Consider the following 7111-nt stretch of genomic DNA (forward strand, 5'->3'; position numbering starts at 1 on the left):
CAGCCCCAGGAAGAGGTGTACAGAGTGTTTACCTGCTCCACCGAGAGTTCGCCGTTAAAAATGGAAGTCGAAACCAACGGTGTCCCAGTCTCGATGGAGGTCGACACAGGGGCGAGCCAATCGCTGGTCAATCAGGCGGCCTTCGAGAAACTCTGGGACAATCCAATCGATCCAGGTGAAGCTGCTCACTTACATAATCGACACCATTTCTGTCGTTGGTAGCGTGGATATCCAGGTGTCCCACGGCGGTACGATGCACAAGCTACATTTCTGGATCGTCGCTGGTGATGTTCCAACGCTGCTAGGAAGAAGATGGATGAAACAAATCCAAATCTGTTGGAGCTGGGAAAGCCTCCAGGCCCCAGCGATCGACATCCTATGCGGCCCCAAATTTGGATCCATCACAGCACCTGAAAATCCAACCGTCCAACTCGACTGCGTGGCAACAACACAGACAGCTCCAACCCAACGGCGAGATGATCCAATCCAAATGACCAGGCCTCACCTTCCAGGCTCCAGTGGCAGGACTCCGGAGGAAGAAGATCAGCACAAAAGGTAACCCCTGTTTCCGTGGCAGAACCCGGGGAGAAAAGGATCACCGTAGCCTACCTCGTGGAGAGAAAGAAGGTGGCACCCGCACCACGAGGTGAAGTGCCTGAAATCAAGTTGGCCGTGACCAGACCACAAGGGGCAGCATTGAGAGAGCTACATGTGATGCCGAGCAGCGAATCGGATTGGGGTAAAAATTGCAAGGTTTTCTTAAAGGAGATCGGCAACCCAGCACAATTAAAGGGACAGTTGCACTCTGTACAACGATGCCGGTGATACACATGTAAAAGATGTAATTGACAAATACAAGTATCGAAATGTAACATTGTACAGCGATGCCGGTAGTACACAGGGAAAAGATGTAATTGACAAATGCGAAGATGTAAGTGACAAATGCGAATATGTAAAGACAACTAACAATGTCGAATCGGGTGATTGCGGTCGGAGCCAAGGTATCATGACTGTAAATGATGAACTGATGTGCGATTCCGGGTTCTACTTGTACGCCGAAAAAAACAAGGGCAACCTCCCGTGGGAAGCACCCAGGTCCAGCTGGCTACGCGATCATGTAGCCTGTACCTCTGGGACCAATGTGATGCCTCAGGGAGTGTGGCCACACACAGAGGGAGCATACCCACTGCAGGGCCAGCGATCAGTGGACAGCAAAGGCACCACTACTGGCACCCTGTCCCAGATCAGCCCTACCTCTCTGGTCACCAGGGCCAGTACTGGGAGCAAGAGGCCAGCATCCTCCAGCCCTCCCAACAGGGGACGACCAGGCCCCCACTACCGCTGAAGGGCAGCAAGGAGACTCTGCAGCCCTCAATGGAGGACAGGGAGGCCACACATTCCATTGGCTCTGCCCAACACTAGGCAACAGCAAAGGCCCTGAGACTCAGCCAGGTGAGTGATCTGAGCCCACCCAGCTGGCAGGGGGTGCAGCACCACCATCAGGCAACCTGGACACAGTCCGGTTACTCTGGAACTCGCGTCCTCACCCACCTGCACCTACACCCCAGGGGCAAGACTGTGATACCATGTATGTACCTTACCTGTAAAATGTACTTGTTCCACTACTGCTAAACCCAAACAGTCATGTAACCAATCCTATTTTTTTTTCTCTGTACATGTATGCAAATGCAGGTGTTGAGCCACTCACATGGTCTATGTATGGGGCGGGGGGTGGGGGGGTTGGTGGAATGGATGTATGTAGCCATGGACACATATGGATCACATCCAGAACCCACATAAACCCCACTGCAACCTCCAACCGTCCACTGCTGACCATTTCCCAATGTTGCAGCAATAAGGACTTGGGGGGGTCTATAGGGAGCGAGCCATTCCCAAGCACAGACAAGGTGCAAGGGCTTTGGGCACTCAAGTCAAGGGCCAGAGCACACAGTGCAAAGGCTAGTGGCACAAGATTTAGGGGGGAGTGATATTGTGTATGTATAAAATAAGTATATGCCCTATACACTCAATGTAGTTACATAAGACCATTGAATGTATTTTCACACTGTATACACTATGCCTGTACCACCAGAAGGTGCAACTGGTAGAGACCTGGGGGTCACCTGAACACTGCAGGTAACCAAGTATAAAAGGGAGCTCACCTTACTGTACGCTCATTCAGGAGCTGCAATAAATGGACTAAGGTCACAACAGTTCAAGTGCAATACCTTACCTCGTGGAGTCATTACTAGAGTGCCTACAGACACAATACTAAGTATGGTCGCAGACAATCTGTACATTCAGCAAGCGGTATCCCTTTTGGTTTCGGTAAACCTCTGGATCCTCAAAAGGTGCTCACAGGGCGATATGCGTACAGTCAATGGCAGCCTGTACCTTGGGGAAGTTTGCAAATCGTGCAATGCCTACAGCCCTCTCATTCTGTGCCTCCCTGGTGATTGGGAAGTTTATAAATTCCTTCCTGCGTGCAAATAGTGCAGCAGTCTCCTGGCGAATGCAGCGATGTGTAGCGTACTGCAAAATGGAGCATATATCCCCTGCTGATGCCTGAAAGTAGCCGGAGGCATAGAAGGCAATTGCTGCAGTCACCTTGATCTCGACGTGCAGTGCAGTCCTTCTCACGCTTATAGGCTATACATCTGCCTTTATGAGCTGGCATATCTCTGTGACCACCTCTTTTCGAAAGCACAGCCTTTTAGCCTCAGTCAGGTGAGCGCTGTTCCCTGTAAACTCATTGGTGATAAGGCCTCCTCCCCATAAATCTGCGACCTCTTTTATTACACTGATAATACTGTTGAATAAGCTCTCTGCTGGATAGCATAAAAAGTCAGCAAGTATGGCACAGATAGAATAGGCCCCATTCTTTTCAATGTCCTTAAATGTCCTTAAAAACAAAGTAAAAACTCACAAAAAGTTCAGTCTGTCAAACTTAGCCGTCCCTCCAAAAGCTTTCTTTCACTGAACTGCAGCTCTGTTTTCCAAGATGGCGCTGTTGTCGACGATTTTGATCCGACTCGACCAGGTAAGACAAGCTTTTTTTGTGCGGTATTTATCACGGTCCTTAAAAATGTCGTTATTGGTCAAATTCACAAAAACGGCGTTATCTTTATTTTTGATGCCGAGTGACATCACAAAAACGGTTTTGAAAAAAGGAGGTGTTATTTTTTAACAACGGCGTTATACCACTGGCCAACTTAGCAAAATGGCGTAAAATTTTTTTAAAGACATAAAAGCAATTTTAACGCAAAAAAATGGAGTTAAAACGTGCGTTATCCTGGCCAAATTCTCACCCCTAATTATCCTGATTTCTTGATGGGAACAACACCTTTATTCACGGCACACCATGGCTTTGCAAGTCTTCAATCTGGAACTAGGTTTTGGAATGTACCTCACAATCCCTTCTTGTATGAAGCTCCTTACAGCTCACATTTCTCATGTTACAGGGTCCTTCGACCATTTTGTCTACCCAGTTACATCAGTTCTCAGGCTTCACCTGAACTGGATTGGGACTAGTGTCCCAGCAGAAAGGCTAAATAGGTTGGTAGCAAAGATTTTAAACTAGTAAGACGATGGGGACCATGCTGTGGGGGAGGGAATCTACAAGAAACAAAACAAGCCTAAATATAAAGGAAACAGTGTAAAAAGATGGTTAAAAATAAAGTGAGAGGAACTGCTATTAAAAATGAGTTAAACTGTCTGAACAGCAATACACACAGTGTCGTAATAAAACAGGAACAGGAGACAATAATACGTTGTGAGGAATCAGATAGAGTAGAGGTTGCTGAGTTATGACTATGGAAAAATCAGGACTGGGAATTAAACATTGCAGGGTATAACATATTTAGAGAAAAGAGAGAGGGAAAAAGGGGAGGTGCAGTAATTGTACATATTAGAGATAACATAATGGCAGCAGAACAAACTGACACAGCCATCAGTAAGATAGAAATAGAAGCCTTGTGGATAGAGATAAAAGATAATAAAGGATCAAACACATTTATACGGGTAGACTCTGACAAAATAGCCCTCCTACAGTACTGCACTGGAGTGTCACCTGGATTATTTTCTCAGCTATTGCATTGGGGCTTGAAACAACATCCAAATACAGAGTGCCAACCTGACACTTATTGGTGCAATTTGTGCAGAAGATACTAATGATTAGTAATAATTGCTTGAAGCCAAAACAGTAAAACAAAAATAATAATATTACAGTAAACAAAATCCATTCACACTTACATCAGGATATGGACATGTTTGTGTGTTAATTTGTTTTAGTGTAATCATATTTCAGTGCGCTTGATGGCTAATTGCAGGATGCAGCGGAGCATAAACGTTCCAGACTCAACTGTTGGTTCTATGCTGACAAGAGCTCATCTCAGCCATCGTGGCAGTGGAGGTATGTGAATTGCTCTGTGTTCCCCAGCTGGTATAGAGTTCAGGGGGGAATGGGATGGGAGGGCAGAAATAAAACCAGCCCTGGGCTCCTGTTTCTAATCACTATCCAATGTGCCTTTGGGTGTGTGGATGTAGGAGAGAAAATTTTGGCTCAGCTGTAGTGTCCGCCGCTGTCAGTCTGACATCATCACAGCACGCGTCACCATGGTTCTCCACTTCACTTAAAGGGGAGAGCTTGCATGATCTTTAAGTTCAGTCCACTGGGCCACCAGGGAGGGTTTCAGCCGGGCTTGTGGCCTGGCACCCAAGAGGGTGTGCCAGGCTGCCTGTTCCCTGAACCCGGGGGCATAATTGTCAGCCCGACATGGTGGTCGGCTGACAAAAGAAAACATAGTGGCAGTGGCTTTAGGTCCTCCCCTTTAATGGGAGCCGCATCGTTATTTTACAAGTACTACAGCTTCACTGCACCGGCAGAAACAAGCAGCTTTTGGCAAGGCGCGACTGGAGCAAGATTTTTTCGGCGGAATTTACCCATCGGAGGTAACATCGGCAGTGCGCACTCTTATGACGCACTTAGGACGGATCGGCAGCAGTGGAACAGTAGGAGGGAGCGACTCACGACGGGATACTGCAGGAGTGGAATTTAAAAAATGGCGGCCATTCACGAAAAATCGGCGGCCATTGCACTCCGCAGCGTGGCCGGTAACAGGCCTTAAGAGAAGGGGCAATTTCGGCCCCAAACAGAATTAACGTTTCAGGTCAATGACCATTTGTCAGAACGGGCGAATGACAGTGTTGTTCAGGGGAGTTGCTTTAAACAAGTTTGCTGCTGTGTTTCCTGACATGACAACAGTGACTATACTTAAAATAAAGCACTTTGGAATATCCTGAGATTGTGAAAAATGTTATATAACTGTCAGTCTGTTTGCCATCAAGGGAACTGAAATACAATTATATTAAAATAAATTAACAATAAAATGTCAGAGTGCTCATAATAGGAGTATTGTAATTGTCATTAGTTTTAAGACTTTCATTAAACTGTTTTTGGTCCCAGCAATATTGAATTTTATGAAACAATATCATTCTCTGCACCAATCAAACCAATACGTGTCAGGTTATCTCAGTCAGTAGCACTCTTGCCTCAGTATTCGAAGGCTGTTGGATCAATCCCCATCAGAGCGCCCGAGAATACAACCCAGACTGACACAGACAAAAACAGGGGTGGCAAATACACGACTGAAAGTGGAACACTTCCACAGGATGACACATGAGGTCCCTTGCAACACATCAACTTTATATCATGGTGAATGCAAATCTTTGTTGACCTTTTGCAGACCATCCTTGAGCTGTTTGACTGATGGTGCTGGTGAGGCAAGTGAGCCGACAGTCTGTAGGCTGATTATGTGAGTTGCATGTGGAGTCATGCCATTTGTCGGCAGATCACCCACAATTGAGAAAATGAGGTGCGTGGTCCGATTTTAAGCGAGCCTTGGGCCTCCCGGTTGGCTATGTACCTGAAAATAAGATATAACTAATTGCTACACCGATTTGTTTACAACAAAAGAAGCCACTTTTAATATTGTGGGTGTAATGACAAATGAGGAGATAATTTAGCGCATCTTAATTCATCTATTCATTTAATAGTTTCTGAAATGATTCCAGGTTTTTCACCTCTACTATTGTATCTTGAAGTTCATTCCATGCTACCACAGGATCAGAAGGAAGGTCTCAGGCAAGTGGTGGCAGAAGAGGATGGTGAAGCCAAAATATTAATAATGTGGACATACAGGTCCTTCTGAATGAAATTTGTCTGAAGAGAAACTGCCTGCGGTGCTTGCAGTAAGGGAGTTACTGAACATACTGACAAGAGACATGTGGTTGAAGTGTCAGTGAGTGCCACCTGAACTCCCAGGACAGCACACCCACATTGGAAAAAGTTTAATGACTTGACAAGCTCAGGCAAGGTAATAGAAAAGTGGCTTTCCTATTTTCACTTTGGCACCAAGAGACCTCCTTCACTAGTCATCCTCATTTCTTGAATGGAATGACGCCTTTGCTTTGTGATATATTTTGAATCCTTCTATTGCGAGATAGAATTTGACTAGACTATGCTGGATAGATATGTTAGCTCGGCAGGTGTCTCTTGGAGTTGGTGGGGTTAAAGGGCTTTCTGAATGATGTTTACCAGTGAGTCAACAATCAAACTAAATAAAGAGGAGATTGACAGTATAAAGTATTTGGGTACATCTTTTTTTTTGCTCACTGTGTGACAGTGACATTCTCACATTAAAGTGGATGCCAAAATAATAATGTCAGTTGGACAGGATAAAATAACAGACAGCAATAACGAAATGGCAGAAATATAAAATAATTACTTTGCTTCAGTATTTACCGGGGGCGACAGCTTATGCGCACATAGCATCGGAAGGTGAGATTAGAAATTATATAACCACATTTAAAATAGCAATAGGAGAAATATTAAATAAACTAATCAAACTCAAAGAGGATAAAATCTCTGGTCCTGATGGATTACGTTGCGCATTTTAAAAGAATCTAGGGAAGAGATAACAGAGGTACTATTACACATATATATTTTCAAAAGCAACCAGCTCAGGCTGTTAAATCAGGCTCTCTTCAAATACATTAGAGCTTAAACTTTAAAAAAGGAAAAGAGATCCTGAACACATCACAAATCCAAATG

Source organism: Pristiophorus japonicus, chromosome 6, assembly GCF_044704955.1.
Source record: "Pristiophorus japonicus isolate sPriJap1 chromosome 6, sPriJap1.hap1, whole genome shotgun sequence".
In the NCBI taxonomy this organism is placed as follows: Eukaryota; Metazoa; Chordata; class Chondrichthyes; family Pristiophoridae; genus Pristiophorus; species Pristiophorus japonicus.